Source organism: Ornithodoros turicata, chromosome 1 (genome assembly GCF_037126465.1).
Source record: "Ornithodoros turicata isolate Travis chromosome 1, ASM3712646v1, whole genome shotgun sequence".
NCBI lineage: Eukaryota > Metazoa > Arthropoda > Arachnida > Ixodida > Argasidae > Ornithodoros > Ornithodoros turicata.
In genome coordinates this window covers 209,283,715-209,304,451 of record NC_088201.1, presented here as the reverse complement: position 1 = coordinate 209,304,451, position 20,737 = coordinate 209,283,715, and the positions used below count along the sequence as shown (strand labels likewise).

General features: G+C 46.3%; 1 long non-coding RNA gene across 1 annotated transcript; it reads right to left on the bottom strand.

The window, feature by feature from the left end:
• Positions 1 to 12,219: 12,219 nt before the first annotated feature.
• LOC135375879 (uncharacterized) lies at positions 12,220 to 19,683 on the bottom strand. The gene is made up of 3 exons (XR_010417423.1): positions 19,354 to 19,683; positions 17,927 to 18,007; positions 12,220 to 12,362 (listed from the first exon to the last, which is right to left on the bottom strand). It is a non-coding gene; the product is annotated as an uncharacterized LOC135375879 (long non-coding RNA).
• Between the last annotated feature and the right edge of the window lie 1,054 nt (positions 19,684 to 20,737).

The following is a 20,737-nucleotide window of genomic DNA, read 5'->3' as shown; positions in this document are numbered from 1 at the left end:
CTGCTCGCAATACTTGGTGCTTCACGTAGGTCCCCCCGCTGAATAATTCGTAAACAGGTTGCTTTATCGAAAAGCTTTGAGCGTCCTTGAGACGTCGGTGGAGACTTCAACAGCGAGCGGCTCGTTTCAATGGGCTCACTAATGAAAGGAACTGTAAAGTGAAATAGAAGCACAATGTTTCAAGACCCCATCATGATCTTGTGAAGACACACACAAGTCATCACCCCTCACTTCTTCATACTTATCGCACTAATTAATTTCGAGCACTTTTAGCAACTGAAAGGTGGCGGCGATCGTCAACGTTCACAAAGAACAAAGTTGGAGTCGGTGCCAGATATGCGGATAGACATCGTATGATACCGAAGTACAACGCAACGCATTTGAGTCGGGTTACTAATTACCGCTTGACTTTTTCAAAGAACAACAGCAATTACTGAGAAGTTCGGTTAATACCCCTGACACGCGCACACGTTTGAACACATGTCCGGTAGGGGTCCTTTACAGCTGCAAAGGACACCTTCGCGAAATGAGTTCGTTGCGGTGACACACGACAAGAGCGAACTCCTTTTGGTGTTTCGTTTGAAAAAAGACACCCAAAGAAGTCGCGCTAGATATTTCCATTAGAACCAGCCTACACGTACGACATTGTAACAGTCAGCATAAATCTACGACCTATGAGTGCGAAATACGTACTGCAACTGCAGTAACTGCACGCAGACCTCAAGTACTTGAAAAATTAAAACACCGTGAAAATGAAACCATGGAGTCTGCACAAGAGAACATCCCTGTATCCTCAGACATCATGGGCGTTCTGCAACAGCAACAACCGGTGAGTCACCTGGCAAAGAAAGGAACACGGATGGAACAGTGGCAGCGAGACCTTAGTGGAGCAATCAGGTAGCATTTAAGTTCTAGACTTGTACCCGTTACTCGAAAAAAGTAATTGATTACCGTTACCGTTACTTTTACGGAAAATGTAAGTGATTACCGTTACCAATTACTTGACTCCAAATGTAACTGAGTAACGAGTAGAAAAGTAACGCGTTTACTCCGGTCGTTACTCAGAGAAGAAAGAAAGGGAAAAAAAGCTTCAACAGCGGAGCAGCTGGAATAACACGAAAAAATAAATACACATAGGACAAGTAGATCTGTACGTCTACTGTATTTATCGCCATGGAGGAGGTTGACCCGATTGTGGAAGAACACTGCATGGAGCTTCCCCATGACTGACTAAACTTCTAAAGCTTCAGGTACTACCACCACACTGGTGTAGGAAGAGATTAGGGAAAGAGACCCTGAAAGTCCAGAACGTTATTACAGTGACCTCCGCTTAGTAGAACGGCCTAACAAAGGCTGACCACACGAGGGGCTTGACTTGGGGCAAAACATCTGAGAGATAAGTTCATCTCTGCTTGGAAAGTAATCAATTACTGAGTAACCGCTTACTCAGAAAAGTAATTGGTTACTCCAAAAATTACTTTGACAGTTAAGTAACCGATTACTCGAAAAATTACTGAAAAATTAATTGATTATCAGGGACACAATTACTAGTAACGCGTTACGCACAAGTCTGCATTTAACGCCGCCAGAAATCCTGCCTCATGTGTCAAGCTGTCCACAAGGAGTCGCCATGCAAAATAGTGTCGCTCTTCGCTGCGTTATAGCTGTGCAATCAAATTTACAAAAAGAAAAAAGAAAGAAAAAGAATACAGTCGGAGAAGGCAGCTACAGACGGCCGACACGATTCTCCCGTGACGTATTGGAGGTTCCGTGCCATGTTTCTTTGTTTGTTTTTTTCTTCGTCGCTCACGCGACGTTTATACATGTTTGAGGTGTGCCGATGTACTTCACTGGTCACGCGAGGAGAGTAGCGTACGTCACGACATCCTCTTGTCCTACGATGTGATCTTTCCACGACGAGAAGTAGTTTTGAAAGGCGTGCGGAACTGAGCCCTCACGCTCGCCCTGTAGGTCACCTATGCTCGTTGTTCTTTAACAGGAGCTCATTTTATTCGTTGGAGAATACCCTGCACCGATTGGAGGCCAGCTCAGTGCTCCCTTATAGATGGAAAATTGCAGATAGCAAGCCTAAAAAGCGAAAATGAACTTCTGAAAGCGATGTGTAGAAGACACGAAGCCACCCCTCTAGAATTCTCCATTGAGAGATTCAGAGAGGATGACGAAACCTTCCAATCCTACACCGGACTACCTAGTTACGGGACCTTCAAAACACTTATGGGGTACCTCGCTCCTGTATCACATGACCAGTGCACACTTTATGAGAGCCACCTAACATATCCGCGACAAAACCGTCCACCTGCGCAGATCACAACAAAACACATCTTTCGAGTGCTGGTCAGGTTCAAGCTTGGGTTCTTCCAAAAAAGATCTGGGTCATTGCTTCAATGTCCACCTGGGCAGAGTGAGAAAGCTTTGCACACAGTTGATCAATTTCTTATACCTGCGCAAGTCTGAGCTGCCACTGTGGGCTTCGAGGGAAGTTGCTGACAAAAATGCGTCTTCTTGGATAAGTAACCAAGGACACGGGTTTTTACTGATGCAACAGAGATAGAGTGCGAAGTCCAAAGTTATTTTGCTTCTGTTTGTTTGGTTGGTTCCGTGTTAACGCTGCAAAGCAATTGTGGCTATGAGCGGCGTACATGTGTGCACAGATGGAGAGAGGACAGCGGGAAAGAGTGAGGGGCTTTTGTATTGCAGATAGAAACCTTCTCCAACTACGAGTCATTCAACACTCGCAAAGGACTGATTGGCCTCGTTACTTTTGTGTCCGCATTAGCCGCAGTCTCAATTTCCGACAGGCAGCTCGCGAAGAAAAGCGGTTTTCTTTTGCATCCATTTGCTGAGGGAGGCGTTGTCATGGCCGATTAGGACTTCATCATTGCAGATCTTCTACAGCCCCTCAATGTGATGCTGAACATTCCTCGAATTGCGGACATTTTACAGAAGAGCAGGTGCTTGAAACAAAAGCGAACGCATCACTTCGTATTCATATTGAACAGCGAATCCAGAGCATTAACCACTTGCACACATACGGTCGCCGTATACCTATAACAATTGCTTATCTCGTGAACCAACTGTGGACTGTGTGTGTTATACTTAGTAGGCGTTCAGTGTGCTGCGATGAAGGACACCTGAACTAACGGGTGCTTCACCTAAAGTGATAAAAAATTCTACCTGGCGACGTACTCGCCGGAGGATTGTGGGACTCTCGGCAAATACCTTGAAACTTTTGCCACCACTAGAGGAAGCATTGGGCTATTTTTAATTCAGGGATTTTTTTTTACATCGAACTTTGAAAATTGTCAAGCGCACCTCGCTTTATTTTACGGAAATATGAAGTCATCCAGTGATAACGCCAGTCTCAACAAAAACTATGCACAGCATAGCAACAGAAATAGTCGGAAAAAGAATTTGTAAAAGTGCTGCTTGAGTCCCGCCTGGTTGATTATCGCTTAAAAGCGTGCGCGCAAGATGGGACGAGGGGTAGAATTGTCCTGCTTCTTTACGTTTCTTTCCCCGTGTTTTACGTGTTTTACGTTTCTTTCCCCGGCTTTGACCTTGATGTTGGTGACGACCGCCTTATCAGAAGAACGCAAAACAAATGTGGGCGGAGACACCGCCTCCTCTTGCCGCACATGTCGTGTCCTTTCTTTTTTGTGTGTGCGACATTAAAGCCGGAGGGGAGAAGCAGCACTTGCCCGGCTATACTATACTTCTGCTATGCTGCTATACTGCTATAGGGTTGTTGCAGTGAAGTTTGCACAGCGCCATTTCGGGCCCAAACGGCCGCGAATCCCAACAGTAAGGAGTTCCGTCAGCGGGTTTTGCATGGTGTGTCAAACGGTATGGTGCCAAGGAAGCTACAAAACCTGTAGGAAATCAACAGAAAAAGCGGTGCTTCTTGAAAAGCGCGAACAACTCGAAACCGTGTACTTGAAAGTGCCGCGTCGTCTGCTAAACTGGGGAGTGTTGCATGCTTTGGGGCGCTGATGTTGCTCACCTGGTCCTCACTGGTCCTCACTCGAGCCACCTGGCCCATAGCAACAGGCCCATACTGTTGCTATACTGTGCATAGTTCTTGTTGGGCCTGCGATTATCCATGGAGGACTTCATATTTATGTTAAAAAAGTGAAGTTCGCTTGGCAATTTTCAAAGTTCGATTGACAAAAATAAATTTCCCACAAAAATTGTCCAAAGCCTTCCTATATGGTGGCAAAAGATTCCAGAAGTAAGGTAAGGAGATGGGCCGAGACAGACAGAAATTTGCAAATGAACGTAAAATTTATATTTTTCGTGTTTTTCAAAAAACAAGGCGTGGGCACATGCTCACGGGTCTCGAGTTTCTGACCTATAAATGCAGAACGGACGTGGCCCTTTCTAAAATAGACACAGAATAATCAATTAGAAAATGCAGATTCTCTCATCGTGCCCCATCCTCGGGGCAAGATGAGAGATCGCGTGGGGCAAGATCGCCGCCCATAATGTACTATACAACGCCGTGGTAATGAACTATTCAAATTGGTCTGTACAATCCAAGCAGACGAATGGGCCCGTGTAAAACCCGTGGACCCCGGCACCAGTCTTGGGTAGCAACTACGTTACTTTTAACCTGTAACTGTAACTATAGTTACTTTTGAGGGGTAACTAGTTACATTTAGTTACATTACAACTAGTTACATTTCCAGAAAAGCAGCTTTTAACTGCAACTGGTTACTATCTCTCTGAATGTAACTGCAAAATATAACTAGTTACTCAAATAAATGTAGCCCTTTTTTTTACCCCGCCAATACCCAAGTTTTTATCATGGAAGGACGAAAATAATTTAATTGTAAAGTGCGAGCTATGCAATAAGACGTACCCACCAAAAAGCATCTTGAGCTGAGCTCTTGTTGTCGTGTATGTCGGTCGCTACACGCTACAAAATGCGTGAGCGTTGCCATGCTCATGCATGTCGTATCTTTTGTGTGTGTACGACAACCGCGTATTAACTTAGTACATTATGTTCATGTTTTATTCGTCATAGACACAACACTCAGAGTCTGCGACAAAGAAGCGCAAGCGTGCTGAGTCCCCCATGAAGCAACCGTCATTGCCGTCATATGTACAAGCGCAGTCAGCCGGGAGCAGTCGGGTAGCCCAGGGTGCCCTTGACACCATGATATTTGACGTCGTGGTTTGCAGGATACAGTGTTTCTCGGTGGTGGAAAACCCAGAGTTCAAGAGTCTGATTCAAACGCTGCTGCCACGGAGGACTGTAATGACGCGAAAGATGCTCGTGTCGCGTCTTGACGACGTCTTCGGTGCCATGAAAGTCGCTGTGGCAGCATCTCTCGACGAGCCGTCGGCCGTCTGCTGTATACTAGCCGGCGGCTTGCAACGGCTTGCAACAGGAGGGTGACGTTCAGGTTCAAAAATCCGTGTCATGTGGTGATGTGCTCGGCGACGCCTAGCGCAGCGGAAGCTTTATTGGTGTAGCTGCGCACTGGCTGAATACATCAAAGCTGGAAAGAAAGTCGACAGTGTTGGCGTGACGAAGACTCAAAGGGCGTCATACCTACAATAGGCTGGCTGTGGAGCTCCACACCATACTCCAGATCACAAAGAAAGTATCCAGCATGGTGACTGACAACGGCCCAAATTTTGTGAAGGCATTTCGGTAAGTTTGTTTCTATTGCAGAGTGACTCTTCTGGATATAGCATGCGTTGTTAGGTCATGGTTCTTATTGCATGTGGTCGTATTCTTCGTTATGTAAACGCAGCATCTTTGGCGGTCATAATGCTGAGGACGATGACGAAATCATCAGTGCGCACAGCATCACGGACGAGCTGCGCAGAACGTCGGACGATATTCAGCTTCCGAAGTATCACCGCTGTGCTGCCCATACGCTGAATCTTCTGGCTACCGTCGACAGTGAGATGGCGCAAGAAGACCCATTGTACTCCGGTGTGTTAGACTCTGTGTTCACAAAATGCAAAGCACTGTGAAAGAAGCAGTCAGTGCAAGCTGCGGGGGTTATCGAGGAAAAAAATTGGAAGGTACCTTGTGCCAAATGCTACACGGTGGAACGCCACATATGGAGTTCATCAACCAACGTAGGAAAACCAAAGCTTTGCAATGTTTTCGACGCTTTGTTTTTATGGCCATAGTTGTCGATGCGCCATAAAAATCCAAATGATCATCATCATCATCGACGCTTTGTTACTACCGCGGCTAAAGGTTGGTCTTCACTGATGCGTTTTGACTCACAGGCATCCGTTCCGTTGGCATGTATCTGTCAGTTACCATGCCAACGAGCTAACGGAAACCTCCCTAAAGCTCTCGACATATTGCAAGGCCAAGATTACATGTACATGGGTAGATTGCTGCATATAATCCAGTCTCTTGCTCGCCGCCTACACATGCTGCCTCCAATGGAGTATTGCACACCATTGGTGACCATCCCTTCAGCGGCACTGAGGCGAAGGTAGAGACGATTTTTTCACACGCTCTACTAATGTGCACAATATTCGCTCTTTATATGTGTGAGCACCGCGGGACTAAGCTACTCTCGCTTTGCAGGTTTTCAGACCAGCTGGCAGAACCTAGCCTTGTCATCGCTGCAGCAATCCATCCACCTTTTTTAGGTTTCTTGGTTGGGAGAAGGCGAAAGGAAGAGGGCTATCAGCCTGGTGAAAGAAGCGTATGAGGTGGCAGCACCAGTTGAGGGATCACCGCTTTCAGAACGCCAGGATGAAGAGGGTTCAGGCGGCGACCACTTTAATTTGCAAAGCACCGCTGCAGAGAGTGAGCTTGATTGGTGGAGGAAAATTCCCCGCAGTCGACTCCAGGCCCTCAATAACTTCCCCCTTATCAAAGACACGTTCGTAAATAAATGTGCTTTTAGCAATTGTATCATTTCGTCATTTTTTTTCAAAGTAATTGTAATGTAGCTAAGTTATTTCCTCTCAGTAGTTGTATCTGTAACTACTCACTTGGCCAAGAAAGTAACTATAACTTACCCAAGACTGCCCTGCACAACCCCCTTGAGCCCACCACCAGCATGATGTGCAATAAAACCCCACAAAACTCCGTACCATTTCGCTTCACCTCTTTTGTAGACAAGGCACCGCCAGTTTGATCTGTCGCTCGTGCGTGCGCTTCTGCTTTGCAGGAAATATCCTTGGAAACAGGAAACTTAGCTGGAAACTCCTAGGTAATATGCTAAACTCTCCCACAGCACCATTAACCGCCCATCAACATCCAGCAAACATCGGGTTTGTGCTGCTGGGTACATCTCACGAACGTACACATTTGCTCACGGCTACGTTTTAACTACGCCCGTATTACCATGCTAATCAAGACAAAATTATGCGAAATGGACCTCGTAGGAACGCTGATGTGGATCTTAGAGGGGTCTGTGGAGGATCTCTGTTCTGGCCCCATAGGTATCGCGCGCCTATGGAAATATCGTAATTTTGATCATGAGGTAAACCGATAGAAGAGACAAGGCGCTGACAAGCTGGTGCATGATCAAGGACGCAAGTGTGCACCCAGAATACTTTATTTCTATGTGGACTTTATTTACATGTGCATTCGTACTTGCCCGCCGGCACATAATCAGTGCAAAGAATGAACGAACGTGACAAGGAGCCATATCCAGATCATTTCCGTTCATATAGATCGTGATCAGAATATTGCCACAATATGTAAAAAAAAAAGTTGGCATCTTGCATGGAATCGACGCAACTGTATCCTCACGCTTCTTCACGCCTTATGAATGGCTGCCGGTCTCTTTATATTGTTCCTTTCTGTGTCTTCCGACTTCTGGAACTCAATGGCCAAGTTCTACCGCCGAGGCACACTCATAAAAACGGCAGATATAATACAGGCATCATCGGTCTCTGCCTGTGGCACATACGCATACCAGCGTTTGGCCTACTTCTAGTTTGCCTACCATTCTTACCTATATAACTCCAATGCCGCTCATAAAGAAAACATCCCACACTCTCTGGGAGACGCTGAGACCCACACAGCAATGAGTGGCCGATGCTGAGCGGTATAGCAATTTCCGCCTGAAAGAACACCAAGAACACAGTGAGTGAACCACAAAATAAGGGTAGCACACACGTGCTAATATGCCTATATTACAAGCTCAGCTCGAATCGATTGCATTTTTTCACTAGCCAGTGGGCTAAAGCGACTTGAAGAACAAAGGAGTCTTAAACGCGAGCGCTAACAAAAAAGGGCACGGCGGCCGTTTACCTGTATTTCGGTCGTAGATAGTGGCCCCCGATGGAGAATCCGTTACCTGCAAGGCATATGCACCTAACTCTTCATAGAATTCAAGCTGTACTGGCGCTGTTCGCGTTGCAAATTGCCGTATTACTCCACGCCATTGCTGACGCCGCCATATTTCTCCAGCCTCTCCAGCACGTTTGAAATCATCCGCACAACGGGCTATGACATCACGTGACAGTGTTGCCAGGTCACTTAAGCGGAAATCCAGGACGTCGGCATCAGAAAATTCAGTAGAATTCAGTAGGTATACTAAAAACAAGGGCGAAGCGCTCCACGGCGACCTAACTAGTGGGCCATATGATCAATAGACACGAACTATCACAACATATAGGCGATAGAATAAGCAAAATATACATGTTATTTGGTGTATACAGTAAAAACGTGCTTGCCGTGCTTGCACACGGTCATTCATTCACATGCTCTCGCTCATACATATGTACGTTCAGTTTCTACTAAGTCACAGTGAAGTTATAGAAGTTCTTGTCTCCTATCAGTCGCTCCGTCTGCAGCAGTCCAGTGATAGTTTCTGTCGAAAGCTGTTCCGTTTTCATGAGACTGACCTCAGAAAATATCCACACACGCGCTCGAATGCGGCAAGCAGAGGGGGATTCCAACCAAACTTCCTAATGACGGAAACATACGCTCGTCGGAACTTGTCATGTTTGCTATGTCACCGGTTTCCTGTGGAATACGCATACTTCTGCAATGTCTTTGCTATAAATTGTTTTACTGGGGCAGCCGCTCGATTCTTTAAAGGTGACTGCTTGCAGATGCCAGATAACGCGTAGACCCCTTACTATGTCAAAACGACGTGATTTTCTCGGTCGTACGCGGACTACGATGCAACCATGCAGTGTAAAAGCAAACGTGAATTGGAGTTCGCTATGTAAAACCAGACTTCAGGCAAAAAATTCAGTAGATTTAAGCGCATTTTGTTCTTTTTTTCAGTATTTCAGTAGACCAACTCCAAGTCCAGTAGATCTACTGAAATTTCAGCAGACCTGGCAACACTGTCACGTGACTCTTCCTTCTGCGCGTTGCCAAAAAGCAAGCCTTCTGCGCAGATTTCTCCTTTGCCAAGGAAGCAGTCAGACGACAGAGCAGGAGAGAAGAACGAGGCGGAGGCTGACGAGCGAAAAACGGCCCTTTGTAGACACCATAGAGTTTATATAGTGTTAGGCAGAAAGCCGAGACAGGTGCCAATGTAGGAGGGGTTTTTAATAGCAGCCGAAGAGGATGGAAGTCGAGACCAGAATGAATTGGGCGCGGTCTCTCACGATGGTCAGAGCGATGGGGGTGATTGCCACCGGTGATCTTCCTCACAATAGGAATACTCTAGAGAAGGTGCTTGGGGCGCCGTCGATGGGATTCTCCTATCCCCGAGCGCAACCGCCCGGGCGCAGCTATGCTCTCGCTTCCGTTGGACATGGACAGCGTTAGTGGACGAATTTCAGCCCCCTAACTACAGCGGAGCTGGTCCTTTTGTTGCCAACCTTGTGCAATCACGTGGGATGACAAACGGGGGGACGAGCCGATGGAGGCCACGGCGTCCACCGTACGAAGCCAGGCGTATCTTCGGGATACGTGCAGAATTGAGTTGTGCTATCATAATCACAAGGTAAACGTCGCCATATCAAACGTGAATGATATCTTGTCTATGAGATTACCTGCGACGCCGCCAATCCTTTGCTTTCCACCGACGCAGATGAAGATGTTTAGCGCCTATGACTTGTTGAAGTGGTGTTTGTATGCTTTGACGAGCGGAATCAGTAAATCGTTACCCATGGTAACAAGTTTAGAGATGTATTTCCGAAGGCAACAGAGCTCCAAAGGTGAATACACACAGTAAACCGCCATTGTCATGCTGTTCTGCGAACCAGCGGGAACCGGTGATGGCAAAAATGAAACTAACCGCCATACTATGCTCTGGTCTGTCGGGTTTCGTGATAATAAAGTGACGAACGAACGGCAGCACACAGGCAAATGATGAATTTAGGAAAATGAGCACGTCAAGTTTAGTGGAATGAAGCAGCCAACGGAAGGCAACACCTTCCATGACCAACGGATGGCACCTCTTGTGTGGTCAAGCTTTTTTGCGAGTCCGACCCACCCACTGCGCTTCATCCTTGAACAGTGTGAAGAATGGAAGGTGAAACGAAGGTGGAGCACGAGGTCTTTGAAGCGAGAACAGTACTGTATACTGCCTAGCATGAAGGGGCTGATGCACATTCTTCACTCATCCTTGAGGTGCTCGCCGAAACATAGTGTCCACAACTGGGGAACCTTGAATCCATGCACAGTATCTCCACTAGGATACTGCGTCAAACGGCATCTGGCAACATGCTAGCAAGTCTTCTAGTAGCCCCATGCTGCTGCTGCTCTGTGTTCCAGGGTTATTCTTCTTCCAGGTTCATACAGAGAAGGCAGAGGGGCGCCTGAGCTCCCCTCAGGAACCACGCCCCAGTTTATGTCCACGACGACTTCCGGTGCCATTGACATCCGTCGTCGTCTCCATCGTTGCGAGAGCTCTGTTGCAGACAACTCCGGGGGCTTCGCTGTACCCGAGGGCATTGAGTGTTGACAGAACTCTAACCCACGAGTTCGTAGATGTGACTTGATCTCGACTTAACATGCAGATGCCTTGGAAGAGCGGCAATGCACTTCAAAAACGGTGCTCGTCTTAAAGTGTTGTTATGGAACGAGCGCGGCTTGACACATGCAGTGGAAATGTCAGGTCGGCGCTCGGGCAACCTTGAACCCGACTTTGATAACGCACCAGTAGGGCAGCTTCTGGAAGCCACCTGTCTCTCGGAACCATGCCTTGGCCTTACATGAGCTGATCCGTCATCAATTCGCTTGCAGAGACTTTCCACCACCGTTGGTGCCAGGTGTGGCACATATTATAAATCCTGACGTTAAGAAATATCGCGTTTTTATACTGGAGAGCAGATTTTAAGTACGAACTTTAGCGAAAGTCTCGCTCCTATACACGCAGTTAAAGTTAGCAGGCTGCGACTTGACGAAGCAAGCCAGCGGGAAGGTTCGTGAAAGACGCAAACCGTCGTGAGCGATGACACGTCTTGGCGCAGACTTGCGTAAGTCAAGATGCGGCTTCAAGTCAATGTCAAGTCAATGTCAAGTCAAGTGTCTGTGAATTCAGGGGTAAGTGCCGCGAGCATGTGAAGGCAGTCTCCCACACTGCCCTCTGGGCAGGTGCAGTGTTCATCCTGAATGGATGGTCCTGCACGTAAAGTTATACTGATCTCATAAGGTGCGCCTGCGTTCCTTTTGCTACTGCAGCATTTGCATTTGTCGGCATCAAAAGAAAATGTAAGCGTGAAAAGAGCGGCTACAGTAATCACACAAAGCATCCCATGTAGGCAAAGGTGATATAGTAAATGTCTAATTCACTTCTAAATTTAGAAATGTGACATGTCTAGTAGACGTCTCCCAGCCGCCCTAGTGTTTAGAGGAGTTCATGTAGCCTTCCTCTGGCATAGCCAACCCTACGTCACCTAGACACCTAACCCTATATACCCGACGTCTTGCCGTAGTAAAGTTTTAGACTTTTTATGTACTAGACTAAGGGCGGCTTCCAGCCCTGTACTAGCACGGTATTAGCCATGACATCTAGTCAAAATACATTATGAATATTTTCCGTTGCATTAGGATTTAGCTAAAGGCACGCAAAAGTACCGTGCAAGGTACATTATTTAAAGTGAAGTCAAAAAGGAACTGAGAAACGCATTCAATTTACCGCTTGCGCAGTCGGTACCCAAAATCTTACATGTCGTGAGCTAAGTTGTTGATTCATGTTTGGTCTTTGGAGTGCAAGATTCCTGCGAAACGATTAGTGCACCCTGTAGTGGGTACACAGTCTTACGTTGCATGTCCAACGCTAGTCAATAAGTACACCTATATGGTACACATCCAGTGACTCTTTATTCCGTCAACACCTCGCGGAAATCAGGCTCCTTGGTTCTACACAGTTCATTGAAGACAGTGATAGCGAACGCAGCCAGGGCACTTCACGGACGACTGCCACGCAAGTGAACTGACGAGGCTGGTTGAGGAGAAACAGAAAGGGAGACAAGGTCATGTAAGGAAACAGAACACCGGTAGACATTCAGTAGTGCGTGTGGTTAAGGAACATATCTCTTTCTCTTTAGGGGCACCGTAAAGCAGGAGGCAGACGGTTTATGATAAAAATAATTAAACCCGAGACAAGGTTGTAATAATGATGATGATGATTTGGGTTTACCTGGCGCACGAGCGACGAACACACATTTTTTCACACCTATGTTAGTGTAAAAGCGGTGTATTTTGCAACACATACCCAGATCACACACATATTACACCCTTTCGAGGCTGATTCTCTCACATGTGGGTCTGAATTGGGTGCACATCTACATTCGTGTGTTAAGGGTGTACTAAGGGTGTATTAAAGGTGTAATGGTTTAAGGGTGTTTTGCCTTGTTCTAAAACGTTTAACATTGTACACTTAACCTTTTTACACCCTTTTTTGTGTCATTTGGGTGCGTCATATCGCACACCCTTTCGAGTGTAGCTGCTACACCTAACATAGTGGGTGTAATGAAATAAAGCTTAACCATGGGTTGTAATAAGTAAACCATGTGGCGGAGTATAACTGGTGCGTACACTGAGTCTTAATTTTCATTCATTTCAGCCAGTAAGAAGCACAAATATTTATCATGATGGTGAGTTGATACACCAAGCTATTCCTTGCTTCAGTGTTTTTGGTCTACATAATGAAATTACACTTAGACACCTCCCCTTCGTTTTGTCTGGGATGCGAGCAGGGCTATGGAATTTGCAGACGCCTAGAGGACAGGCGATGTGTATAGTAAAATGTTTTCTCTTGGTAAGGAAATATTTTTCTAAGTGGGCTTTTGCTTCGTCATCCCACTTAGGTAATGTTTCAAATGTATCTCTATATTTAAGCGCCTATATCCTTATCGGTATATCAGGCCGTATACTGGCCCAATATGGCGCCAGTTTGGATTTGCTGTTTTGGGAGAGCATTATGCACTAGAGGCTCATATTTTCTTTTTCATTTACTTTGGCTGATATGCGTGACGCACCTACTATGGAAACGCTATGGAAGCTGCACACATTGCTCCATTGCTTAAGGGTGTTTATTTACACCAAAACTTCGATAAGGTATCGTCCAATTACCAGTGTAGACCAACAAGACTCACACCGCTAAGTGGACGTTACATCCTTTCAGAGGTGATATAATAGCTATAGACATATATAATAATACCAATAAAATTCATTTTCGGAATATCTCTCCTTTCAGATCACTTCTTGAACGCGATCTCATTTGTACACACCCAGTGTCGTGTCGTTTCTATCCGCTCAAGCTTGTTTAATATAGATTTCGTGCATCAGCTCTCATTTTTATATCAGTCATGTATGTCATCCCCAACGGGAATTATTAGTAAGCAGGGAAACAAAGGAAGCTGTGCAAGCCAACGGGTCTCGTACATCACGCTACAGAACATTTCGAGCACCGGATGAGCAGCGGCCAGGGATTCACGGGACCCTCCCTCGTGAGTTGCAGGAAGTACAGCTCAAAGCAGAGTTAACTGGAACGCCACTTCGACCGCCGAATCGGGAAGAAAGTCACCCTAGCGGCGCTTAGGAGAAATAAAAGGAAATAATGTTTCCATTGTCCTACTTATGGCGAATTCGGGTGGTCATTATACAACAACATGGCTTAGCGCTCGGAAATTGCTAGGTCGGCTCCGGAGCTGGATCACGTGACAGTTGCCATCGAACATGAGTGCCAGGGATCTGGCGGTTTTAGGATCAGGATCAGGGTCGCCTTATCCCTTTTGAATCAGGGCAGACTTTGTACACTTGAATCACGCTAGAGGCATGACGGTCGCCCGTCTTCGGGTTCCGTCGTCTGCTAAATCACGTCAACGTCGACGTGCGGGCCAATGAGGGCACTCGCCACCGTTGCAGTGCGAATTTGACGACACCGGATATAGTTGGACAACCCGCTGCTCGATTGTTTCGGGACCGGACGTAAAAAGTGCTAGTTGGCAAATTCCGGGCGTTCGGAAAGTGCCACACGAAGATGAAAGATTGCTCGACTGCTCGGGATCTGACAAAAAAGAAAGAAGTTGCGAAATGACCACGCGAATTCGCCATTATGCTGCGAGGGTATCCGCCTTGCCATGAGTTGTTCACTGGGCATTTGTGTTTGAGACGATTATGTAAAGGTGAACGCTGGCCGATATCACGCGGATGTGATGCTGTTATCTCATTGATGCTGATCTCACTGATCTCAAAAGTGACTTGCAACTCCAATAAATTTTCCACTAGACTCGCCCTGCATCTCATTTGTTTTATCGCAAATCTGAGAATGTCCCACTGAGCGAACGCGACCACCTTCGCGTGTATCAATGAGATAAAGGCATCGCATCCGTGCGATATCAGCCGGCATCCACCTTCACATACTCGCCGCAAACACAAACAAACATTGCAATGATAACCACAGCTAAGGGCAATGCCGAGTCAACAGCGCATGACAAGGCGGACACCCTCCCTCCCCCACCCCAGCAACAGTGGGACAGTCGAAACACTATGCGCCTTTATTCCTCGTAAGAGCCGCTAGGGTTGCTCTCTCCCCGACTTTAGCTCCGCCAGTCGAAGTCGAACCCCAGAAGAACCCCATTCTTTTACCGCCATATCTGTAAGGGTTAAAAACAGTCGTGCAGGTCAATCACCGGCCAATAAATGTCAACAAAGTATTCCGTGCCCTATATCAAAGGGCAAACTAACAAAATGTGGTTAACCAATATTCCCTCTTCCTGGAACACGGGCGGTTAAGAACTCCCCACCTCTGAACTTTGAAATCGTCGCATGTGCATGGTACAATACAGTTCTTCCGGCTCAGCAACCATGAGTTATGCCACTTGTTACCAGAGGTCGAAGCTTGTAAGTCCTTCTCACCCACACCACGAACAATGGTAAGATGACGTCACACGTAACGTTTGTCTGCCTATATAGTATGGCGACATGTTGCACGTGCCCAGAGCAGGACTGCGGATAATTTGGACCACCTGGTGACCTTTTGACGTGCGCCGGAAATATCCGACACACGGTGCTGGAAGCAATATTTACCTCCCCCACATTGCTACCGCCCTCGACCGGGATCGAACCCGCTACCTTGAGCTCAGCAAGCCAGCACGTTACCGACGTTACCGCCTTTACATGGTTCATGTTGCTACATACGGTATCATATCACAATCTCTGACGGTCTCTCAATACTATCTCTGGTCAGGGAACTCCGGCGAAAAGCGCCTTAGGGCGCGCCGTCGCCGCGCGGTGGCGCTCCCGTAGAGTCGGGGACAGAGCCGTATATTAAAAGGGAGTCTGGCCATTGGGAGGAGCCACAAAAAGAGGCTCGACCTGTCAATCGCAGTTTCGCTCCTCTGATGGGGTTGCTTTTTACAAGGGGTGTCGCCATGACACCTTACTGCCACCCAAACAGGCGACGAAAACAAACAGTGGTGAAGCGGAGATTTCGCGACAAAAAAATTTCGCGGACTACTCTGATTTTACCCTGCAAATGTACATTTTCATATACGTTTCTTGGAAATCAGTTTCAACGTACGCTCATCCATCGATATCTAACCGAAAATAATACGTTTTGTTGCGTAATGTTAGGCCTAGTGAACACGGCGATCACAGCGAAATCGTAACCAAAACGGCACTGTGCTGTACAGTCTTACATTTAATCGATGGATTTCATGGATATAAACATTCCTGCCTCTTATATTCCAACTATTCATGTAGATTTGTTTGAAAATCATACCGACAACAGAATGTGTCCCAGCAGGTAGTTCTGCCGGCAGCCGTACAACGACGGAAGCAGACGACAATTCCCGGCGTTCCTTACGCTCCCTAGGTGGCGTTGATCAAATCTGCGCTAACAATCCACTACTTTTGCAGATTGCGAGAGGTGTCCATTTCAATCCCATCCAATCCACTTGCCACCCAAAATGGTGCTGCCCGTGTTGGATAAGGGGATAAATAGTGTGGATAGGCTGATTGATAGCGCCCCATATTTCAAGACTTCATTGGTCGGAAAGCTGAAAAAGTGGGTGGAGCTTCAGGTATAGGCGTGACCCATTAATGGCCAGACTCCCTTTTAATGTCTGCTCGGGGACAGAGCCGTGTATGAAAAGGAAGTCTGGCCAGTCTGGTACACCCTTGTGTTCGGAGAGTCGAATTTGAAGGTTTCGGTCTCCACACGTGAGATAGTCCGTTTCCACCGTTTCTCTTTCAACGGGGTCCGATGAAAAAAAAAAGGCCCGTTTCCCTACCAGTTATCATAGGTCTGCGCGATCATGATCGCGGCAGCCTTGCCAGTGTTTCGTAATCGCACTCATGATCGCGATCATCAGGCTTTGATAAGGCATTGCCATCATGATTGCGCCGACCGATGCCAGTTACACAGCACATCTTATGCCCAAAATCCCGTCTCGTAATGCCTGAAGGCGCTATAAGTTCCCATAAGGCCTTGCGTGCCACAGGTGGCGCTAGCTTTTCGAAAAAGGTCTATTACGAATAAATGAAGAGGCAAATGAAGTGTCGGTGGTGTCGGATTGACTTTCCAGTTCCTGACTGAACACATTGCTCCGTCGTCTGCTAACAGAGGACGGCGCCCCCCGATCGACATTATAGCTACCCCCTCGCGACACCTCCGGACACTAAATAAGTCGCTCCATTGTATTCTGCCTGAGTTTCCCGCGAGCAAAGAAGTATGGAGAGACCGTGTTCGTGCTCGCACACCTCGCGCTCAGCTCCCTGTTTGCTCACACATGCTCACTCACTCAATCCTCAGCCCTCTGTTTCCTCGAACGTGCTTATACTCGCGCCTTGCGCAACTCCCCGTTTTTCTCTCTCATACTCAGCTCGTTCTCCACACTGATGGTGAGTTTTGCCGAGGCATGTTTATTACCAGCGTCACCAGTGAAATGCTTGGGCACAATATTTGCGCTACTATTACAGGGGTGCAATACAGTATTTACACAGAAGCCGGCCACGGTAGATCAGTCGGTCGTGTTGGCTTGCCGTGTGTTTAATCCCAGCCGAGGACGGTAACAACGTGAGGCAGGCAAACATTGCCTCGAGCGCCGTGTGACGGAGATTTCTGGCGGACGCCAAGATAATCCCAGGAAGTCGAAATTATCCGCAGTTCTAACCTGCGGCATGTGAAGCATGTAGCCACGCAGATGTGGGCGGATCACCTTACGTCCAAATCTACTCCCTATTATTATAATTCTTATATACTCACAGAGTATTTACAACGCATTCAAAAACATGAAAAAGAATCTGAGGTCACGCCCCATTCCCTCTCGGTCTATAGCGCATTTGCCCCGTTCCAATCATTCGTAAACCATAGATTCTCCAATTTTTTAGAGATTTTTCGGGAAAAATTAAGCGTTCAGAAATCGAAGGTTTACCGCAGTCGAAACCGACACTGTTGTCACTAGCTGTGCACAATTCCTGTGGGGATGTCAGTGAGTTTTGCTGCATTTTTTACCCACCAGGTGACGTCACATTAATGGTGCCATCACGTATACGTACCCTGGGTGTCGTGAGCGCGCACAGCATTGTCCGGGTTTCCTCGACAAGAAGTGTCAACCTGTAGTTCTTTCCCGAAACAACCTAAGGTACACACAAGTGCATGAAAATACATAATATTTTGCACTCTTACATGAGTGCCCAAAACAAAAAAAAAGATAAAAGAAAGAAGAAGAAGTAGGTACAGGGTGGTACAGCACGGTCAAACAACGACTATAAACCATATTGTGAACCGGACGTCATGCAGAAGCAACGCTAGGAAAACGAAATATATAATATGTGCGGCCACAAATAAGCCCATCGAGAACAGCACGATAGACTTACGCATTGACAAATATGCACCACAACGAGTAAGGCAAATCAAGTTTCTTTAGGTATGGCTTCAGAAAAATCCGCTACGGGAATACACACATTAAGAATGTATCGGCAGAAACAACAATGAAAATTGGGGGGAGGTGGGAGAGGGGGGGGGGGCTATCGAATTAATTAACATCTGTTGGCCCTATGGCAAAGGAGGACATCTGATTATGGGCTAATTTATCACACACTGTATTATTGTTTATTGGTGTGAGGATTAACTAGCTCGACAAATTACACTAGAATGTATGAACAGTGCAAGACGATTCATTGCGAGTACAACGGCAGCATCTACGCACACTTTTTCGGGAATGACAAATCCTGTGAATACGTCACCTATATCCGGGTTATGCGTGTACAGCAGCTTCTATCCAGGTGCAGTTCAGTTAAGCACCACAACTGAACGCTACCTAATCCGAAAGTTTATTTTGTCTACCCTTATAGTCGAACGAACTATGGTATGCAGGCTACTGACTATTTGTTACCAATTTTTTGTAACACTAGGAGTCACCTATTTGCAGTTTTTCTAACGACGGAAGCGTTACGGAATGCAGCTATTTTGGCCTCTGTATTTTAATTCAAAAGAAACGTGGTTGGAACTATTACTATTGCTCTGTTGATCTTAAATTTCGTTGGTATTAATCGCTACTGCTGTCGCTAGGGCTGTCGAAAAATGTATGTTGTTTTGTGAACTATTAACGCGTTAAACTCGCTGTGACTGCTTGTAGTCGACCAGGTTCTTTCTCGTCGGGGATCGTAATCCCTTTTGTACCTGGCCTTCCTTTTCTTTGGAAATAAATTAAAATAGAAAATGGTGTGTTTCGACACTGTGTAGCGGCACCCATATCAAACCTCCTTCACATTTTTTGATTTGAAGGTTCGATTTGGTCAGGTAATTTTCAACTGCGACTGTCTCGCGAAATCACTAATCACGAATGCGAGTACACGACACACTTTGGTGGTTTTTCATGGTTGTTTCTTAGCTTCTGTGTCAAAGTATTAGCCCACGTTTTCGATATGTTCCACTCAATATTCACTTCCATTAAAATTACGATTCAATGAACTCTACTTACTTGTTCCTCTGCTCGTAGGACTTTCTTCACGTGACGAGTACCTCCTCTGGAGTTCATTGTACGTGCGATAAAATCTCTCACTCGTGCAACATCACTGCTGTCTGGGTTTATGTCCTTCCAGCCACCTTCCTCGAGGGGGGGCAGTACAGGCCTCCAGGTTGCTGCGTCGCTAACGCAAACAGCAGCGAGTAGTACGAACAGGAGGAACGACATTACGGCAGTAATGACCCGAGGCGCGTTGACTATGCTGCCTGTAAGTTCTTCTCCTTCTTTGAGATTCTTTCCTGCATCATATATATTTTCTGACGCTCTTCAAGGATGCTTCTGTGAATTCCCAATAACGTCTCTTGTTGCGAAGTATCGATGGATTTTTTTTGGTCTAGTTCGTGTCAGCAGGAAGAAAATGTCGTTGCACGTTTAATGTGTTTCAAAGAAGTCGTAATTTTGAGAGGCATTCAAAAAAATGTACATTGGAAGTGGTCCGATACAACCACCGTATCACGTGCAGCACACACACACGATACATGCACGGCGTATTGAGTATGACATCTTCTGAATGTCCCCTCGTTGAATGCAGGCAGTCTCAAGACCCGTATGCATTGTTAGAGAGCTCGTTTATGGCACGCGTCACGCCTGGCATGTCTTCGAGGACAACACCTAAAGCAATCTCTCGTGATTACCCATCTCCCCCCCCCCCCCCGGTGTACTGGGAAAAGATGTTTAATGGCTGTGACATCGTGCACGTTCAGCCGTCGCCGCTTACACTTTTATACAGTTGACTCACTTTACAGCCCGGGTGCTCAGTATAAAGCCGCCCACAAATTTCCTAGAAATCCATCTCCTAGTTTTTTTTTAAAGAAAATTCAAATTTAATATGAAAGAACTGATGTTCTGAGGCTGGAACAACATAGAAGGGACAGATACATACAAAGGCTCAATTTGCCTAAGAAATGTGGGTTCGAGTCCTACAGCTTCCTAACCTTTTCAGTGACTTTCATCTTACTTCGTTGTTTTCTTCGTCACATTTAATATCACGGGCAGGAATGAGCATAAATACATTTTTGAGTATTTAAATATAAATACAAATAACTATAAAAAATACACAAGAGGTATTTAAATACTCTACATAAACATTTTGCAAAATGAGTATTTCATACAAAATATAAGTACAGTATTTAAATACCATAACTACTACCATATATACTGTGAGGAAGATTTCGTTTGGAGTTACAGAAAGAATGATGATCGTAACAACAAATCAGCAAGGAACAGCATTTATTGGTTGGATTATCATGGCGATTTTCATGTTAGAAGTTTCAGGAAGACTGCATCTGTTAGATATAATCTGTTCAGCCGTAGAATTAGATTCGCAAAGAAGGACACC